General features: G+C 36.6%; 1 long non-coding RNA gene across 1 annotated transcript in view; it reads left to right on the forward strand.

Moving 5' to 3' along the window:
• LOC148592109 (uncharacterized) overlaps positions 1–22,482 on the forward strand; it is an 88,638-nt gene extending 66,156 nt beyond the window's left edge. Inside the window, exon 2 of the long non-coding RNA XR_015913964.1 lies at positions 22,279–22,482. This is a non-coding gene — a long non-coding RNA (uncharacterized LOC148592109). The remainder of the gene's footprint in view (positions 1–22,278) is intronic.
• The last annotated feature ends 250 nt before the right edge of the window (positions 22,483–22,732 follow it).

Below are 22,732 nucleotides of genomic sequence, written 5' to 3' on the forward strand. Positions count from 1 at the left end.
GGAATTGCTTTAATCTCATTTATTGACAGGCTGACTACTACCATGCAATGCAATTTTGCTCTCACAAAGCCCAATATTTCTTCTCTCCTTCATTTGTGGCAAAACTCACTCGGTTTGAAGTGAATGACATTTTACAGTAATTCACCACCAGCAGGACTCAAGTTGTGAATTTTCTGATTGATTTCTATCTAAGGAATAATCATTTGCATTGCTATGTATTTGATGCCTCAGTGAACAACAAAATTATATAATGTATGCTAACAGTTGACATCTGCATGCATCTTTGCCCAGTCTTCCAGGAACTGTTTGTGAATACCACCCAAACCAGAAAAAAAAAAAAAAAAAAAGACATTGTTAAATGGAATAGGGACACATTTTCTACTCTAGTACAGTATATATTACTCTTGTGGTGTTATCTGTCAAAAGGTCAAGTGATACGTATAGTTTAGTGACAGTACATATCACTTACACCTGAGGGTCATGAAGGACTGCGGTTAGCTGTAATTTATACACAGGTGGAGTTTGCTGAAATGATTGAGTGCTTCTTGCTGAACCTCAAAGGGTATCAAAACTACAAAAGATATCAAAATTCAGTTCTGCCTGTCCCTGTAGGTAAGACTAAGACTTCTTTGCTCCCTTGCATATTTTTTCCCAGCAGGTTTACATTAAAAATAAAAAAATAAATAGATAAATAAATCTTGTCTGACTATAGCTGAAGCAGAATCCAGAATAATCTTATTGTAGGGCTCTGAAAATGGGAATGCACTCTGTAAAACAACTATGAAATTGTTTCTGAGAATTTTATAAACAAACATGGGAGCTGAGTTTACTATAAAGATCTGTCAAATCATACTCTAATAAAGAAAAAATAATGAAATAAACAGCCCAGTGACTGAAAGAATGGTCTGAGAAGAAATGTGTTCAGAAATTAAATTACTTCATATTGACTAAGTTTATGTGTATGCAGTTAATACACTGATTACATAATTGGGATTAGTAAATCGCCAGGCAGCAACTAAGGTTTAATCTACTTCTGAGTTATTTCTAATCCACTCTCTGACAAAACAGAACCCCTGAACTAAGTGGAAACATAGCTTTAAACATGTATTTAATTACTACTTGCTCTTATAATTACTTTATCTTTTCTGCTTAGTTTTAATTTAGAATTATTAACACAGGAGTCACTTAATGGTGCAGAGGCCGAGGACATCAGCACGAATCTCTCACTGCTCTTGCACTGCGCTGTCAGCATCTCAGCTGCTGCTTCTGATGTCTGACACATCTGCAATGTAGATACCACCTGGCCTCTCACATGGGCTCTCTAATATTTTTCATCACTGCCAGCCCATCCTGAGACGGAGCAGTGCTGTAGGCAGCTCTGAAGTCATGCACCCATACGAATGCAGGGCTCTGCCCATAGTAGTAAATCCTGTTCCTGACATCTTATGGATGATTTCAGACACACAGAAATAAGTATGATACAGTAACATACAAGACACAAAATTTCCAAGTCATAATCAAAATCCGGTGATGTCTAAATCCCAATCTATATACTACAGGGCTCCTGTAAGAGGAATAATCTTAATTAAATTGGTCAGAATGCATTTATTATTCAAAAGAGCAGTTTAGTCATGTAATATATTATCAATATCATATACAAACCAGAAAGACATTTAAGGATATTTTTTCTCTCTACATTCTTTTGAAAGTTTACATAAAATATTTTTTTCTAACAAAATCTACCATTACGGAAGATTCTGCAACCCACCACCTCAGGATTTAATTTACATGATTGCTTCCTGCTGGGAGATTTTTTTCCCTCTGTTTTATTAATTCACATGTGATTTTCCCATCTCCAATGAAATGTGAGAAGACAGAGATAATAGTCTCTGTCATTTGATTATAAAAATGAACAAATAAAGAGAAAGAACATATGAACAGCAAGTGATAATCTGAGTTATACTTTTTTCCTCTTTAACTGTTTATCTGCCTTCCTACCTTAAATTATTTTTGGGAACACCAGGCTAAATCAAACTCCAATATCTTTATGTGCTCATTTTCACTTCAGTTTTCATGACAGGAAAAAATACATAGAGCTACCAAGCATGCATCTCTCTGTCATACTATCTTCTGTAAAAGTCAGAAATCAAATTTATATAAACAAACTACTGCTTTAATTATTCACTAAAAAACTGAGTTCCATACATGCAGTGTATAAAAGTCTATGGCCCGTGCCCATAACCTGAAAAATTTGGTCCTGTGCTCCTTAAAATATATTTCAAAGATTGTTTGTGCAATATTTCACATTCATAAATAATATTCTTTGTTATTTACAAACACTCTTTTAAGATTCATGCTGAGGTCAGTGCGAATCTTTCAAAGATAAAATCAGAAGATGATAGCTTCATCACAAAAAATGTACATACATACATAAATTCTAGAGCTCTAGAAGGAAGGGGGGCCCAAGAGAGCTGGTTAGTTTTCAAGCGGCACTTCCTCCACGCCCAGCAACAGTGCATCCCTGTGTGTAGGAAGGCAGGCAGAGGGGGCAGGCGACCTGCGTGGATGAGCCGGGAGCTTGTGGCAATGCTCAAGCAGAAGGCAGCGGTATACAGAATGTGGAAAAAAGGACAGGCCCCCTGGGAGAAATACAGGAAAGTAGTCAGGGAATGCAGAGATGCAACAAGGAAAGCTAAGGCATGGTTGGAACGCAATCTGGTAAGGGACATTAAAAATAACAAGAAAAATTTCTTTAAATACATTAACATCAAAAGGAAAATCAGGGAAAACGTGGGTCCGCTGGCGGACGGGATGGGCACCCTGGTTGCAAATAACACAGAAAAAGCAGAGTTGCTCAATGCCTTCTTTGCTTCGGTGTTTACCAAGGGCAGCTCATTAGAGCCCCAGGCCCTAGGCACAAGGGAAGAAGCTGGTGAAGAGGAAGACCTGCCCTGGGTAGAGGAAGATTGGATCAGAGAGCACCTAAGGAACCTCGATAGCCACAAATCCATGGGCCCTGATGGGATGCACCCCAGAGTGCTGCGGGAGCTGGCAGAGGTCATAGCTAAGCCGCTCTCCATCATCTTTGAAAGATCCTGGAGAACGGGGGAGGTGCCGGAAGACTGGAAGAAGGCCAATGTCACGCCAGTCTTCAAAAAAGGCAAGAAGGAGGACCCAGGCAACTATAGGCCAGTCAGCCTCACCTCCGTCCCCGGAAAAGTGATGGAACGGCTCATACTGACCGTTGTCTCCAGGCATATGGAGGACTAGAAGGTGCTCAAGAGTAGTCAGCATGGATTCACCAAGGGGAAATCTTGCTTGACTAACCTGATAGCCTTCTATGATGAAATGACCGGCTGGATAGACGAGGGGAGAGCAGTGGATGTCGTCTACCTCGACTTCACCAAGGCTGTTGACACCGTCTCAGAAGGCTGAGAGGGGATCTAATCAGTGCCTATAAGTACCTCAAGGGAGGGAGTGCAGAGAATGGTGCTGGTCTCTTTTCAGTGGTGGCCACTGATAGGACTAGAGGAAATGGTCGGAAACTGAAGCACCAAAAGTTCCACAGGAACTTAAGGAAAACTTTCTTAACAGTGAGGGTGACAGAGCACTGGAACAGACTGCCCAGAGAGGTTGTGGAGTCTCCTTCTCTGGAGATCTTCAAAACCCGCTTGGACGCAGTACTGTGCCACGTGCTCTAGGTGACCCTGCGTGTGCAGGGCGGGGTTGGACTAGATGATCTCTAGAGGTCCCTTCCAACCCTAAGCATTCTATGATTCTATGATTCTATGATTATAAATTTACATATGTCTGTGAATATTAAATATCAACGTGCACTGCAAATATTGAAAAAATAATCTTATGTAAGATACAGTTTATAAATATATCTTGTATTAGATTTATATATTCAGAAAGACATCGCTTTTCAGTTTTATCCACATGGTTCAATTACTGCAATTAGAGTATTTCAAATCTTCCTAACTTACTGATTTAAACTATCTAGAAGGGATATGGTTTCAATCTTATGAATCTGTCATCCTAGTGTAAAATATATCTGTGCATGTGAGATGAGAATCAAATGCAGTGTGTGTAATACCACTAACCACAGATGGCTTAGGAGGCTGAAGCTAATCTGTCTGGAGCAATCTTTCTCGTATGGCAATTTAGCAGTGAGATCCAGAGCTCACCAGAGATTTTATTTTTCCAAAAAAATCTGTACAAAGAAGAATTTCCTACTAATGAATGATGTCAAGCTTTTCACAATGGAAAATGATGTTTACTGACATTAAGTGGAAATTCTGTAATTTTGTATAGGCTGAAAGACTTCAGACCAATCTGGAGAAACCAACAATAAAAGAGTATGAATATATTTTATTATTCATAATTCTTTAATCACTAGGTTTACTACTAGGATTGATGTCAAAGGAATAAATTAAGATCTAACAGAGAGATACTTTGTGATACTTTTATTCACAGGGAAGAGGCAGAAGGAAAGTACTGTAATATGCTCCAGAAACGCAAAAACAAGGTGTATTTTGAACAAGTGAGGCATACTTATTCTTTCTTTCATATTTCCAGTGAAAATCATCAAAGTATTTTCATCTGCATCTGGATATGGATTTAACCTGCTTTTTTCCTTAATGCCTGTACATTATTCCAGCCGTTATTTACACTATGATTTCTTTTATATCAATCACAAAACAGAAGCATCATTGGCCTTTTTTTCATTGAATATATAAGAACAACCAGTAATAATGAAATACAAGAGGTAGCAGCAGATCCTCAAACAGTTAAAAATCTAGAAGTGCTTTCAGGCACAACAGTTATGCTCAGGGAGCATACTGGTGTGGCTGCCTCCCTTGTCCTTGTACGAGTCCATCCCCTTTGCCAGATGTAGAGCAGAAGGAGAACAAATCTGTCCGGTCAACAGGGATACTGAATATGCATATGCTTCATGCTGCCTTTATTTCTTCCTATCCAAGAGCAGAGGTATCCTCACCACACATAAATGGAAATGTAAGTTCTCTGTTATTTCCAAATGCACAAAACCAAGGTAACATCATAGCTCTTACTCTGAAGAACATTTTACATTGTGGCATCTCCTCGCCTCAACATATTGTAGAAAACTAACATGTATTTATTAAAGTATAGAAACCATAAAAAGTGACTAATGCAATAATAAAGGTACATTTGCAACAGCATGAGAGCTAGATGGCTGTATCAGAGAACGAGATTTTTCTTGCAAGGTAGTTATATAGATTTTGGAATAGTGTATCACAAATCAGGGAGTGTAAAAATAGCTCAGTTTATTTTTTTTAGGTCATTTCTTTCCTTGGATATTGTAACAGCACTGCAAACTTGTATGAGACAAAATATGACTGGTCATTGTGCACTGACTACCAACCTGAATGGTGAGAAAAAACTACAGAATACAGGCCTGTCTGTTGAGGTCCAAGGGTTCATTAACAAGGTTAACTTCTCCAAAGAGAAATTTTTTGAGAAGGAATAAGGAGAGACCATTAGACTGAACTATAGAGGTAATATTGATATAAGTAATTACTTGTGCCTCAGGACAAAATTATTAAGTCCTTCATATGGAATCTTCATAAGGCTATTTTAGATTCATGGAAGCCATTTGGGGGGGCTTCTGAATAAAGGCTGGTTTTCCTTCAAAATACTGAAATAACTGATTACTGATTGTTTTTTATAACCATAACTAAATTTTCATCAGTATGGTTATATTTATTATCAAAAATACTGTGCATTAGAAATGACAGTCAGATTCCAATAACCAGCCTGACAGCAGAAATAACATTCAAGACTACGAATTCAAAAATATTTATTGCTCTTACTGACGGTAATTGACTGTGGAGTTGCAAACTCATATTATCTTACAAACCAGAAAAAGTAGCATTTACTGACAGATATTAGGTAGAAATCTGGAGTATACCTGGCTGTCAGTGGTATGCCCAGCTTTTTTCTGTGAACTGTTTGGACACATTGCCAATTATTCCTCTCTGTGAGTTTTAAATAACCAGATATGCTGAGTGGTGGAACATAGGAAGTAATATATTACATATGTAACAGAGGCTTTAATACTTTGAAATTTTTAATCTTTATACTGGATCCTTCTGATTATTAAACAATTAATATGGTCAGTGAGAAGGAAGGGAGGGAGGAAGGGAGGAAGGGAGGAAGGGAGGGAGGGAGGGAGGGAGGGAGGGAGGAAGGAAGGAAGGAAGGAAGGAAGGAAGGAAGGAAGGAAGGAAGGAAGGAAGGAAGGAAGGAAGGAAGGAAGGAAGGAAGGAAGGAAGGAAGGAAGGAAGGAAGGAAGGAAGGAAGGAAGGAAGGAAGGAAGGAAGGAAGGAAGGAAGGAAGGAAGGAAGGAAGGAAGGAAGGAAGGAAGGAAGGAAGGAAGGAAGGAAGGAAGGAAGGAAGGAAGGAAGGAAGGAAGGAAGGAAGGAAGGAAGGAAGGAAGGAAGGAAGGAAGGAAGGAAAGGACCTCTGTTTTATAACTTGGACATTAATACCATGAACCTAATACACAAATGCCCTTGAAAAAAATACAAAAAAATACAAGAAAAAAATACAAGAAAAATACAAGAAAAAAAAAACAAAAAATACAAGAAAAAAACACAGTGGTGTTCTTATGGTTGTCTTTGATTTACACTGAAGAATGTTCTCACTCTTTATGACAAAAGCTCTGAAACAGGTAAAGAGAAAGCAAAATAAGGTAATAACTACATTCCATAACTGGTGAAAGCTTAGTTTAACTTTGTCCTGAGGAACAGAGACCAGAGCTAGTAGCAGGACCTGGAAAATAGATGCCAAAGTAGCAACACTGCGATGGAAGCTCACAAGACCAGATTCCTGTTTCAACCAAACTGTTGATGGTTTAGTGCAGTTTCGTGGGATTGGCTTTGTTACATTTCCACATGTAATTTTAAAATGACTTAAAATTTAGAATGTGGTTTATAATTTCTTGCAGTCTGGACTGAAATGACAAAAGAGACACAAAATCAGTGAATCATTGACCTCCTTCCTCATGCTCTCCAAGAACCTTGAAATTTTGCAACCTTTTTTTGATTACAGTGAGTGGTGAAATCTCTGTGATATTTGACTGGTCACCAGAAAATTGTGTATAATCTCTCAGTGATTTTTCTAACAGCTTGATTTTGACACACAGTATTATCACTCATTTAATTTAATCTTGCATATGATGAATCTGTTTGTAATTTCTAGTAAATGGTAACAAAATGATTTCATAATATGCAGTATTTCAAGAAAGCTCATGTTTTACATTCTGCTAAGCTGAAAAAATATAAACGATCAATAAGATTTATCGATAAAATAGACAGTGACTCTAACAAAAAATATAAATAAATATTAATAAGATAGAACAATATGAAGATAGAAGGCAGATTTTTTCAAATTCTAAATATATAATTTTATCACATCATATAAATTAAAAAATGCTTTACTTAATATATTATCATAAACCCATACTATTCGTGGTTTTCAGCATAGCATCCGTACCACTACACACTTTCAAGATTCCAAAGCCAAAAATACTCTGCTGGTTTACTGTTTCCTTTTGAATATGCCTAATATTTTGAAAATCCAATCATCTCTTCAAATATATTCAAATAAAAACTGTAAGAAAACTATGTTTGAAGTCTAATCCCAAATCAATAACACTACTGGGGACTAAGGTACATGTTATCTGCTGGTCAGTGCAGAAGGGAAATATTGCTCTGAATCATTCTGCAGGGACCATGCTTATGGTCCTCATTCCCTCCTGGTGATATTTAGAGACTTGGACAGAGAATGTCTGTCCACTTCCAGCCTCAGCACTTCACTCTCTTTTCCATAGTAACTACAGCAGAAGTGGGGTAACAGGTAACTAACTCTACACTTCATTTATACCCAGCTGCTTAAGTAATACTAGCATAACAAAATAGTGATCTCATTCTAAAGTTCTGCTGACATAATGTTGGTCAAGATAAACTTCTTAGAATTTTTAGGGAAAAATAGAAAAAGAAAACAGGACTTCAGTGGAAATAAAAAATTTCTCTCACTTTAGTATCTTGTTTTGAAAGGCTAATGTTTCCAAGTGTTGACATCATTTCACATATAAATACTTCTTCCCTCATTAAGAAACCTTTCAATTCTTCCTGTTTCATAATCTGAGGCTTCTCTATCTTTTATTAAAAAAAAAGAATTATGCTGTCCGAGCTACATAATGGCCCTCATCCAAAACATACTGAGTTCAATAGCAGTCACATCTACATCATACTCAACATACCTGAATGAAACTAAAATCAGTGGGAAACCTGGTTTAATGGGTTTTATTGCAACTGTCAATATAACATTTATTATTTAAATAGATTCCATCTCCATTTTTGGAAAAAATTGGGGAGGTTGTGTCAATCAGTTTTTTGAGAATTGCTAGGAGGCTCAGAAGTGTTACATTTAGCAAATGGGTCTCTTCAAGAAATTGAATCTCCTTTGTAGCAGTATTGGTCATATACTATAATTTTATGTTATTTTACTTATATATTTATTTTAACAGTAATAGTTTTCAATTTGGACTATGCTAAGTAAGTTTATCCTTTTAGATTATCTACTGATTATTTTACCAATAGTATTTCCATTTTACTGTCAATGGACTCACCACAGAAATCAAACTACCCATTGCTTAAAAAAAAAAAAAAAAAAGTTCATTTCTGAGTTGTTGTTTATTTCCCTTCATTATAAATGATTTATGTGATTCATTAGATTGTGGTAATTATCATTTTAGACTCATAATTCTGTTATTTATGCAAGCTTTGCTGGTGTTGATGAAATACACTGTTATTTATAAGACAGGGTGGATTAGTTGTAAGTACATGATAATGAAGTCAGGCAAATTTTCTTTAAGGGACAGAAAAATCCATTGCAATTTATTCCTAAATATACCATAGTTTGATAATACAAAACAATGGCATAGTCTCTTCAGTTTCTAGAATATAACCATTGAGAGAAAAGAGCTTTATCCCATTACTTTATGATTTTTAAAATCAGCCATATGATTCTAAAATTAACGTGAATAAATACATAAACACCACATCATCATTAGTATAAAGAAACGATGGACCAATTTATCACATAACTACAGATAGATATTGAATGGTGTGTGAACTGACATATGACTCCACTTTGTCCTTGTATCTTCTTCTTTTCCCACCCTTTCCCTTCCCATTCCTGAACTGGCCCATTACTTGCTTGAATTTGTTAGTAATAATTTCAAGCAGAAGAAAAAAACTGACCAGCAAACTAAAAATTGTGTAATCCTTTGTATTTTCAAAAAGTAATATGTTCTCTTACACTGAAGTGGAAAATATGGTTTCGATTTTAAATTTTCAACTTTTTCCCTCCTCTTTGGAAGTCTAACTTTATTAGTTAAAAGAGGTTTTTGGGGAAAATATCCTCTTAAAAACTCCCCTAGGACACCAGCGGGAGGTTTCGATGAGAAGATTGTCAAGTAGAAACATTATTTCTCTTGAGATTTCTTTCTTTCTTCTTCTTCTTTTTTTTTTTTTTTTTTTTAAGCATCCAACTAAAATAAATAAATAAATAAAATGGCTTCATGCTAGGAAAAGGGCTTTTTTATAGCCAAGTAAGTTGTAGTGGAGATATTTTTTAAATTAATATGAGTCAAACTAATCAGTAGGGAAGTTAAATTCTTACAAAGGCAATTTGGCTAGGAGTTTACATCTCTGGCAGCAGGGGAAAGAAACTTCTCTTTTTTTTTTTTAGTTAATTGTTCTGAGTTACAGTCTGAGTGCATCTGACATTTATTTTTTGCAGCCTGCATAGGTGCGATATTTATCATTATTGCTTAGATTTATACTTACAACTGAAACCAAGTACACCAATTGAGAGTCCAAGAAAAAGATAATACTCTAATTCATTCAAAGAAGGTAGTCCTGGAGTGTGTTAGAAGCAATTATGAAAACATTTTTTAAGGTGCTGGTCTAAGGTAATCTCAAGTTTAGTTGATTTAGCACTTTGTACTCTATAGGCATGCCACTGTGTCTTACCCAAATTTCTTTATTTTTGGCTTGTCTACACAGTGTGACTGAGATGTCAGAGCTGAGACCCACGCTGCAGTCACCACAGTTTAACAAGTTGCCCTGCACCAGGCAAACAGCAGCAATGTGGTCCTATCCATGTGTCCTGTGGGATGCAGTCAGCTTCATTTGTAGCAAATGAAAAACCTCATATCCATGATGAATCAGTGAAGTTACTAATAATTTACTTATGGATACAAGTCTTAAAACATGTCAGCATGAATTTGGTCACAGGATGCATGTACTATTATTTAAAACACAATTTTAAATAATAATTAATAAATGGTCCAGAAAATTGATGAGAAGAAACGGTTGTGGGAGGGTTAGTTGTTTTTATACGGAGCAGGACAGGCTTATCTGTAAGAAGAGAGCAATAATATATTGTGATTATTGCACTGATGTAGTCTGGCTATTAACTTGCTAATTTACCCTCCTGGTTTCAGCACTTTTCGAAAAGTGGAGAGGCAGGTACAGTGACAGCAGACTAGTGCATATTTGGGAAAAATGCTGCATTGTTTGGGGCAGTAAAAAATGGAAATAGTTGTGCCCACTTATCAGGATGTAATTTGTATTACTTGCAGTTTTAGCTCTAATCATCCAGTCTCTTTTTGTCCCACCACAGTGGATTATGTAAGATTTCATTTCTCTTCTCAGGAGTTAGTATATTTCCCCCAAAGCTCTGTATACACTAGCAACACTAATTTATGCTACAAATCACAGTTGTAATTTCCTATTGTACATGTAAATGGTAACTCCAGCTTTTTCGGTAACTAATGTCCCTTCCAATGAGCATTATTATACATACATACACTAATATGTATATACATATTTGGATGAACTGGGTATTCTTTCCTTTGATGGTGGCCTTTCATGACTTGCAGGGAGGGAAAACAACAACAGTAGCAAGATTTGTGAAGGTATGGTTTACATAAGAGACATTTGCTCTCTAAGTTAGAAAACAATCTTTCCGTTCTGAACAAGCAATAAATTACATTGAAAATGGCTTGAAGAAGCAAAAGATTAGAGGTCAAAATTTCTGTTCATGTTTTATCAGTCATTTAAAAGGCAAAGTTACAAAGTGAGGCTGTTTTCATTTGATTAAATGGATTGTATTTGAGTATTATGAACTTTTATTTTTAATTAAACATATTGTAATCCTACTGGGAAAGCTGTTCTGTAATCATATTTGAGAGTCACAAAAATGAAGTTCAGGCTTTCATTCTTGATAAGATAATATCAAAATTTTCTATCATTTGCATATTTTTGCCATTCACCTCATATTTGAAAATTGCAGCTGAAACAAAAGGAAACTACTCTTCTTAAAATGATGCAAGTTAACCAATCTCTGCTTAAAAAGGATGTATTTTACAAAGCTCAACAAGAGCTGTGTCAAAAAACTTTTATTATTTTAACACGCTCTGCTGCTCTTATTCACGGTTGCCCTTATTCGTTGACTGGGAACCTTATTAGAAAAGAATAAGCTTTGCAAATGAGATAACTGAACACTTTTTTTTTTTTTTTGTGGGGGTTGGAGGAGGGCAGAAGCTAATACATCTGCAATGTACTTTCATTTACTTGAGAAATGAAATTTTAGCTTTAATTATGAGGCTAGTTCAAAGTTTGGGGTGATATATCTTAGCAAAGTTGCAAAGTCTTAATAATATGAGATCTCAATAACCCTCTCTGCTCCATAGGGATATAATCTTTTTTTTTTTTTTTCCTCTGTGAATGGTAATATTTGTGTACATGTGTACAAAATGTGAATTTCTCATTTTACTAAAACTTTACTAGTATTTATTTTGCCTAAATCAGGGAGACTAATTGCATAAATAAAATAAGCCAAATGTACTCCATGTTACAGGCAGATGAAATACTTATTATTACATATTTCTATATTAGAAATCCGTATTCAGTTGTTCGCAATTTATGAAACATTAATGATTTGGCTTGAAACATTCTAAGAAACCTAAAGATACTTCAAGAAAATTCCTCATATGAATAATTTCAGCAAAAATAATTCAGTCATCTAAGGACAAAGCATGACAATTCTGTAACTGGATGTTTTGTCTGTCATATTAAAAAATATTATAAGTTTTAAAATACTTTAATATATTGTGGTCTTGAAACAGACACCAAAAGTCTAGATAATTTAAAGCAAAAAGCAAACAAACACACAAACAAAAACCCCTCAAATTTACAAACCTTTGAAAAACACCAGTTTCTGGAAGCACAGCAGAGATCCATTACATTTTGAAAGTAGTACCTTCAAGGACCTCTGCAAAACTGGTTGACATACCATTCACCTCTTATTCACTTAAGGTAGGGAGGAATTTTTGGAAGGTCTACTGAAAGTATTAATGCCCTCTTATGACTGAACCATACAAATATCTACTTTGGCACAAGCAGCTTGAAAGAAAATTAAAGCTGATAAAGCCTTTTATGATTGACTTTGCATTGACATTAATTCACACCATGTCATGCAATTGATACATCTAACTCCACTGCAGAGGCAGAAAGTCTTACTGATAGACAGAAGCTAATTGCTTGAGACAGTAGCTTCTTTAATTTATAGAGTTACATCTATGAAAATTCATTTACTTATGCCATTATATTAAGGAGCTTAGGCCTTAAATGTATCAACACTACTGAAATAAAGCACAAAATCTTTTCTTTTTTATTTCAAAATCTACGAAGTTACACACATCAAAGAATGATTTCTGCAGAATCAAGTAAAATCAAGTAGTCCTGAGTGTAAAAAAATAAAAAAATAAAAAAGAAAGGCAAGATATTCCTTCCCAGAAGAACCTTGTCTCATTAATTGCACAAAGCAGGAAGATTATTGTATAATAAATGATATTGCTACGTGTACAACCTCTAGCTAATTTGTTTCAAAGGTTAGAAGATGTGAAGCAAATGTCTTGTAAAGAAGAGATGGAAAGTGCTCAGGTTAAAAACAGTGAATTCTATTCTGGGAAGCTGGCCTCTACAGGAGTTGCAGAGTATTTCAATGATGTCATGGATTTTTTTTTTTTTTTTATCATTTCTTCATTCTTTGAATGTTTTACTAGATATGGGAAGATAATCTTTATTCCTCATTTCCTAATAGCAAATCTTTGAATCTCTGAATACTGCTAGCTTGTTCCTCTCAGTCCCTGAAGTTTCCTGTATCTGTGAAATGGGAAAAATTATTCTCAATATACAGATATGCTATGAATAAAAATTAGTAATTATGACACCCAGAATTACTTCTTTAACAGTGAGACAAAGAGGTGAAAATTATCTATACATACATTTTCTATATCTATATATCTATTATCTATAATTATCTGAGCATTTTGTGGAATAATTGCCTGAAAAAAGGAAACTTAGAGAAAAACAGAAGTTTGGGCATTACAGAGGCATGCTTGGGGTGCTACACAGTTGCCACTTCCAGGATGGCTGGTGCGCACGGACTCTGCTCCTCCACGGTTCCCTGGGCAGCACAATCTGCCCTCCTCACAGCTGCAAAGGGGAGTAACGGAGGATGGAGCAGAGTGAAGACACCGCGGCCAAACTCTGTTGCACTCCCTGTGCTGGGCTGCTGATAAGCCGCACAGTAGCTGCCCAGTGGCAGATACACGATAACATGTCCGGTGCTGAGCCAGCAAAGGTGGCAAATCACTCCTTTTGGATAAACTTTGCTTGAACTTTGCTCATTATAAGCTCACTAAAATCCCTCCCAAAACCAAAAAACATTACAACCTCCATCCCAAAATTTACCAGCCTCCGAGATAGGACCACTCCTCACTGAGCACGCGCTCTAGATTTTTGATTGACTGTACTTTTAAACGAAAGTGAGAGACTTTTTCACCAATCAATAACAACTACAGTCACTCAAGCTCCACCTAAATGTAAATGGCTCTTTAAGATATAAATGTAAGAGACTCTAAATGTAAATTTCTTCTGCCTAAAGCACAGAGAACTTAACTGTGGCCTTAAACATTATAGATTGATTATCTACACCTATTTGAAAATTCCTATATCTTAGCAAAACTGAGATGCTGGTGGTTAATTTTTGACCCTGTCTATCTTGAAATTTTTTTTATGGTCTCTTTGGAAGACACCACTGGAAGCAACCCTGATTTTCCATTCTGAAATTTTAGACCACCTATCTAATACACACCTTATGTGACTTAAAGCTACATAAAGTTTGTTACTCTGATGTCCAAGTTGTTAGGATATGCAGTTTTTCTTCAACGAGGGATGTTGTGGTCTACTCTCACCTTTATTAATTAAATGGATCCATTCTGTGGAATTTGCGTTGCTTTACCAGAAAGAAGTCTATGCGCTCTACCCCTTCTAAAAGTTCAGAGAATCACCATGAGCCACAAAATGTATTTTGAGTAAAATGGCCGTCAGACTGCTATGCAACAAACACACTTCTATGTATTTTATTGCTTTTATATTTTTACTCTGCTTAGCGTTAGCAGTTTCCCGATTGATTTTTTGACCTGCAGTCATAGAGTATAAATTGCTGAGCTGAATATAGTCTTTTACCTTGTACTTTATCTTTCTGTACATCATGGAAATGTCAACTGTATGAAAACCAAGATGGTTTTGTTTGTTTTTAATAAATTTAGTTACACAAACACAGAATAAATATTTTCCAGGTCACTCTTTTTAGGCAAAAAACCTTGCTTGGTATTACTCAAGGACCCCAAGAAGAAAAACTGGAAGCATCAAATTAAATATCAGTTTGAAAATCAGCCTTATATATGTTCTGTGGCTCATTAAACCTCTGAAAAATACACAATTGGACGTGGTCTTTCAAGAACACACACACATACACAAGCACATGCTTCAGAGGACTGATTCCTTATGCTCTTTTCTGATAGCTGCATGAAGCAACAGTATGTGCTTTCCTGAAACTTGCTTCATGCTTTAGGTAACTTTTGCTCTTAATCAGGAGGATGTTGTGAAAACAAACAAACAAACAAACAACAACAACAACAACAACAACAAAAACAGGTAAAACCATATGACAAGCTGTAGCACCTTATTGGTAACCCAGCATGAATTTTATAAACTTGAGGCACAAACCAGACCTACAACATGAAGTGTGATTCCCTATTTGGGTAATCAAGGCTTAGAGGTGAATTCTTCTGAAGCTCAGCATAAAAACCATCTGTGCTGAGTAGGGAAATTCCTAGCAATGGAATGCTATTAGCATTGTCTGCATCAAAACACAGCCCTCCTTTATAGCTTAAGTGTCTGCATTAGGCAAGGAAACACCTTGAGTGTATCCCCTAGAGAGCTGGACAGTTGTGTCTTGCAAAAACAATCTTGTTGCTGGAACATTTGTTCAGAAAGGAGGAAAACTGAGGATGAGCACCGCACGGAACAGAGCTTTGATATCATGAGCTTCTGCATTTCAGAATAATAAAGCCATATCTGTCCTTGAGAGGGGCAACATCGCAACCCGCTGCAAGAGCTGGGCTGCTACATCAACAGAATGCAAGATTATAATGATGAAACATAACTTCAGCTTGATGAATTAATATTCTCCAGGACATGTTGAGCAGGAGTAATTTTGAAGTATTGACTCCCCAAACTATTTAATTTCTTCACAGACCATTTTCTAAATGTTAAATCTTACGCACTTCTCCTTAAAGAATTCTCAGTAGAAATACATGGGAAAATTAGATAGAATTTGAAAAGAAAGATCTGTATTTTCATAGCAACTTTTAATAAGTATTCTTTTTTCAGATGCCAATATCGGCCCCAACCTTAAACAGTTCTATCTCTAAATCATGTTATAAATTCTTGTAATCTAAACATGCATTGCTGTAATTCATGAACTTTTTCACAGAAGGCAGCACACCTTATCCAAATCCAGTGACTGAAAAGGTGTGCCGTGTCAAAAACACATGGTAAAAGCCACATCCACTTTATTCTTGTGCTAAAAAAAAACAAACAAATGAACAAAAAAACAAGCAACAATATTGAGAGCCTGTCATATTTTCTGTGGACATAAAATGCTGAACCTTAAACAACCAGGCCTCTGCAGAATTGGCGAACTCTCTATATGGATGAATATCCAGCTTAGCAGTCCGTTCAGCTGTTACTATGGTTACAGATTAAATCAGAGGTTAGAAAGGTGATCTGTGGTATGCATTTTTCCTTAACTGACAACACAAAAAAAGTTAGTTATCTTGGGGGACAGTTATATTTTTTAAAACAGATCAACTATCATACTTATGTTGTGTAAGAAAGCTTCAAAGTTTATGATTTTTTTAAAAAATAATGCTAAGAAACCAAATGTCTTGATGAAAAAATATAAATAATTTTTCCACTACTACACTTTTCAGAAGAAATGTTATCTGTATAAGTAAATATCCTAACCTCTAGGGTTCAGGGAACGATTTTTGAACTAATTCTTAAAGTGCGAAGAAAGCAATTAAAGATAATGGCAGGATTGTGACTTCTACATGATAAATGACTATATAATGTGTGTTATCTGATTAAATCCCAAATGGATTAGAATTTCAGTACTATTCTTTATTAAAGTATATTTCTGGATAAACCATGCTCATTTTAAACTTTGCTTTATCCATGACATTAAAGAAATCCAAGGTCTATCTCCTCAGAAGTGTACTGCTGTTTGACTCAGTCAAAAAAAAAAAAAACAGATTAATACCATCCCTCCCCAAGAAGGTAAATTAAAAACTCATTTGATCTATATGAGTATATATAGAGAGTCTCGTAACTATGCTACTGAATTACTTAATAGATATCTGTGTATCTCTGAGACAAAGCTTATATGAAGAACATCTGTGTGAAGGGTCCTGTAAAGCTCAGGTGGGTGCTAGACAGCAGACCAGAAAACACAAGGGTTCTGCTTCAGGGCATCTGGGAAACTGATGCACAAAGCCTGTATGAATATAACTGATTTTTCCCTCATCCATTTGAAAGGGAAATGAAAGATCTGAAAGACAAACAAAGAAGAAAAAAATTGTTTTTTCAAATGTGTCTATACAAAGTTTTTTTCAGATATCACAATGTCTTACATGAAAAATAAGTTCCATCTGAAAAAGAAAGGATAACACACGTGCCAACTATTGTCATTTACATTTTCAAAAATGTACACTGTATCCATGTTTAATAGAAGCCATAATGCAAGACAGACATCCGATACATTCTTAAGCATTATAAAAGGTGTGTGTCATGAGTTGAACTGATCTTTGTATCCTATTTGTAGGATAGATGAAAAGATAGAGAGTGTGGCTTAAAAAGGCACTTAGGAGGTACAGTATGATTGCTAGAGTGCATTAATGCAATATTTCAGAGCCATGAGAGGAATGGTGTAAGTCTGCTGAAGTAAATAGGTTTCTGTTAACTCATATAGAAGTGACTATTGATTAATAGTTACTGCAAGAAATAGGATGATACACTGCAACTTTCCCACATAACTTTCTATGGTGAATGTATATGTCTCCATGCACTTTACCACTTCAGACAATAATATCTAGTCTGCCCAAAGTCTGCCTCTACTTTTTTGCTTAACACTCTACATCTCAGATGACTCATCCAGCGTGGTTATTTCCGAGCATTCCCAGGCTCTGTACTTGTATTTGTGTATAAGACGTGACACAAGGCAGAAATATAATACATTCTATAGTTGCATCATCGTCATAAATTGAACTGATCTTAGTACTGTGTTGGGCAAATGAAAAGGTGGCAGGCATAGTAGACAAAAAAAAAAAAAAAAAAGAAAGAAAAAGAGAGAGAGAGAGGTGAATTGAAGAAGAGCTTAGCAGATATGTCACAACTGCTAGCATGTATTCATGAAACAGTGTAAAGTAAGGGATCTTGCACTACTGGCTATAAAGCTGCTCATCCTGGAGAGAAGAAGTGAAATGCAGCAAGACGGCCAGAGCATTCTTCTGAAATGTGTTTTAAATTGGAGCACAGCTGGTAGCACAGCAGCTAATAGTTTGTGCATCTGTAATAAAAAATACAGACACATATCTAAAGGTTGAGCAAACTCCCTGAATGTCTTCTGAGGCTCTCACTTGTCAATGTGAACACAGAGAATGCAAGCAGCCAGGTGCCTAAACTGCAGTAATGAAATGCCTGAATTACATATCAATGTTAGGCAATTAGTGCTCCATCAGTTACTTATTGCAGAATTAAATTTAGACAGGTGTATTTTTATGTTAAGCTTGTTTGTTTTTGCTTTTCTTGACAACCTATTTCCACTCCATTGACTTTACAGCAGCAATGCATGGAGAAGGTGAGATATATTCATGTAATACAAAGTACTCAAAAAATCTTGAAGAATCAGAGTTGTTCAGTCTGTTCAGTGTGAGCCTTAGAAGCTCTCAAGATGTCATTCTTAAAAAGATTGGTCTTCCTAATTCCAGAAAACAGACTCCAGCACTGTAATCAGGGCATGCCTCAGGTTTTTGAAAGTCAATGGAATATCCAGGTAAATCTCTTATAAAGATTAACTGTTTGCTTATTCTTATCTATGCTGGTTAGAGTAATAGACGCAAGTTTTCATAGACAACGACCCAAGTGTGCACAACCAGCGTTGCAGAAGGAAGTAGTATTATTGATGAATTACTCCAATAAATATTGATATTTTAGTTGGCAGTAAAGCCCACAAAAATATACTTTCATTGAGAGTGATTTTCAAAATGCAGTTAGGCAGTTAGAAGAGCCTTGTAAATAAAGGTGCACCTAGAAAAAGAATGGAGTCAAAACAGAAGAACGGAAAAGACTCAAAGTCTATTCTCTGTTGGTTTTTGTTAGTAGTTGGGATACATCCAAAGATATGCAAACAGTATCCTGAGATTTTTAGCTACAAAAGTTATGTTAGAACTAAGAACAATGATCATTATAGTGAGTTGTATGAAATAACAACATGCTGCATATTGAGTATTTTGTGAGCCTGACTCTACATAGTTAAATAATTAATTGCAAACAATAATGTTGTATATTCACATTAGCTTTTTTTATATAATTATTCATCAGAAAAACTCCTTTTTTTAACCCAGATAATTTTTAAACTGGTGAACTCTTTGAAATTTTATTCCAAGATCCTGGATATTGTTATTTCTGCTGTCTTTTCGAATTTCCAATCTTCTGTATGTCAGGAAGACATACATACATGCAGTATTAAGTTCTTGTGACCTACGAAATGATATCTGAGCAACCTGTAAATCAATTGAAGTATTATCATTACAGGGTTAATAAGTAGTAAAAGTAAAGAGACATCCATTTTTTAATAGCATTTCAATTTGTGGATTTAAAGGATGTATCAGTATATATCTCTCTCATTTGGCCTAATGTATGATGCGTCAGGGCACAGCCTAGCAACTGACATGCAGCAATTGAAATAGCTCCCAAATATTGACACATTCAGGTTCCAGAAGTACTGAATCAACAGTTCTTACTAGAACAAATACAATGAAAAATCAACCACTTACTTACACATCACATGATGCCTATGTTCACATTGACACAGGTTTTAGATGTTTGTGAGACATTTTGCTGAAACAAATAAAATATGGTTACAAACGAATGTTACAAAAAGGGCTGCGGAAAGGTTATGTTCTGGAACACTGAAGATCCAATCACCTCCTCCAACTTGCTTGCAAAGATTTCACACCACTACCCATAGAAGTCCAGAGAAAGTTTGTTATTGACTTAATAGGACCACAAGATTGGAAGAATCTCCAGAGTCACAGAGTCTAAGGGAAAGAAGATGCTCTCCACCATTTGTTTGGGGCTTTTGTTTTGTTTTGTTTTCTAAATTGTTGCTGTTGTGCAGAAAATTCAAGATGTTATAGTTGAACTTTGTTCTGATCACTTGTGAAACTTATTACATTCCTAAGAACATATACTTTAAAATATTTTTTTTAAAGTGTTTTTACTGATCCATGTACATCCACTAACTACTTGTATCTATATTGTGATATAACTCTGGATGGAGGAAGGGCCTCCTCACTTACAGTATCAGTAGGCACTAATCTGCCTGGGTCACAGAACTGCATGATTACAGAGTACCATGGTACTATGGTACCATGTCTTTGGCAACAAACTATGAGTCTTCAGGGAAGTATATGAAGTGATTTAATATCAGAGCCTGAGAATAAACAGCACACTCCATGGCAGACAGATCCATTATACTGAGCTTGCATCATCTTTTTATCATACTTGCATACTATTGCAGAACAGTTTTGAGCCAGATGTCCTGGCTCAAACAATTCTATTAATTTTTTGCAAGGACTTAGAAAGTTTCTTTAGTTTAGATTTTGTTTATTGCTGACTCATTCTTACCTGAGATCACATATAACAGATTTATTAGTGATACATTAATTTTATATTTTATTTTGAAAGGAGATAAGCATAAGAATGAATTAAATTTGACTCTGAACAGCTAGCCGATCCATTAAACAGATGAGTCTTTTATAGATTACAAGGGTAGGACAGAAATACTGATCAGCCCTTTTGTACACTTGCAATTGACTCTTTCTGAATTGTGCCATCTGTTCTTTTTTTAGGTAAATTAACTGAGTAATATATGAGTAGTGGCTTGTACTGTACATGTTGTTTCAGAGGACACTCTTGACATCCACCATCTGTATGCTGAACAAATCAAGCATGGTAACATTCTATGTGTGACCTCCATATAACCCTTACCACTCCAATTAGACAACTGACCCCTTTGGTCTATAGGCGCATTCAAACAAATATTGCAAAAGATTTCTTCTTCCCAATTTTTCTTATTGTGTAAAATACAAAAACTAGCAATATGTGGATTGTTTTAAAGAAAAGTCGTATCTTTATATCCCAAGCCAGCTATGCATTAATGGAACAGGTGTTATTCTTAACGAGGAGGTTAGTTCTCATGGGGGAAAAGGGACTAATCTAATCTGCTTAACATTTTTCTTTATGAACGTCACAATGGAAAAAAAAAATGATTACTACTACAAAATACTACTACAAAAACAGATCACTAATACATGATTTGCTTCATCTGCTTATCTGGATTTTTGCAAGACTTAATAACCATGAAGCCAAAGGTGTTTTTCATGGATCTATCCTTCTCTCCTAGAAGCCCAAGCTTCGGCTTCCTATTCTATTATGTTCCAGTATGGAAAATCACCTTCCATATTTCTGCGGTATGTCCAGTTGACAACCGCTGTAATACCATTGACTAGCTAATTCTAAAAAGGTGGTTTTATTATCTTCTCGATAGATCTTCTACAGGAAAATCAGTATCACTAATGTCCAGACGATTAAATCATTTATTATGTGCAAGACAACATATTTTCCTTTAACCTTCCTCCTCCAGAAGCTGCGACCCATTTTTACTGTTTTCTTTAGTCACAGAATTGTGATTAAATTCTACTGCTCACCTCAGTCCTGCAGGAGGCACTTGTGAGCGCGGCTTCGTTCCAGCCCTTGTTCAGTCGAGCTACACCCTGGTGCTCAGACAAGGGCGTAGCGCGACTGGACCAGCCTCTCTCTGTCCCTGTTCGGGCGCCATTTGCTGCACCTTGTGAAGGAACGGACTCAGTCCTTCTGTTCCTTCGTTAGGTGTGAACCCGTAATTCCCAGCCGCTTACCTCTTTGCTTTCAAGAGGCTTTTAGCGCATGCACAAAAAACACTTCCTTTCAGCATGAATCCCAGAGTTCAGCTGGGCCGTGCAACTGGAGAGACCGCTAGTCCTCGAGCCCCACATTGGATGCCATTTGCGGGCGCATTGAGGAGCTGGGTCTCTGTGCTGGTGAGCCACAGACCTTTACTTAGGGTCAAACACAACTTAGTTTCCAATCCAGAGCAGCCCATCTGCCGAGGAGATGCTGGCCGGCACCAGCCCCAGGCTGACTGCAACACAGACTCACAGAATGCTTAAGGTTGGAAGGGACCTTTAGAGATCATATAGCCCACCCGCCCTGCTCAAGTGGTGTTATCTAGAGCACATGGCACAGGGTGGCATCCAGGCAGGTTTTGAAGATCTGCAGAGAAGGAGACTCCACAACCACAGGGCAGCCTGTTCCAGAGCTCTGTCACCCTCACAGGAAAGAAGCTCTTCCTCACATGGAGATGAAACTTCCTATGTTTCAATTTGTATCTATTATCCCTCGTCCTATCACTGGCCACCACTAAAAAGAGTTTGGCCTCATCCTCCCTACATTCTCCCCTCAAGTACTTATACATATTGATCAGATCCCCTCTCAGTCTTCTCCAGACTAAACAGGCCCAGCTCACTTAGTCTTTCCTCAAAAGATGGATGCTCCAGTCCCTTAATCATGTTTGTCACTCTACGCTGGACCCTCTCTAGGAGCTCAGTGTCCCTCTTGTACTGGGGAGCCCAGAGCTGCACCCAATACACCGGGTGTGGCCTCACCAGAGCTGAGTAGAGCAGCAGGATCCCCTCCCTCGACCTGCTGGCAACCCTCCTCCTCATGCAGGCCAGGTCCCATTGGCCTTCTTGGCCACGAGGGCACATTGCTGGCTCGTGGTTAACGTTGTCAACCAGGACTCCCAAATCGCTCTCCGTAGAGCTGCTTTCCACCCCTAATCTGTACTGGATATCATAATCATCATATTAGTCAGAAATAGAAAG

Source organism: Tinamus guttatus, unplaced genomic scaffold (assembly GCF_059628265.1).
Source record: "Tinamus guttatus ecotype Peru unplaced genomic scaffold, ASM5962826v1 Tinamus_guttatus_pri_ptg000639l, whole genome shotgun sequence".
NCBI lineage: Eukaryota > Metazoa > Chordata > Aves > Tinamiformes > Tinamidae > Tinamus > Tinamus guttatus.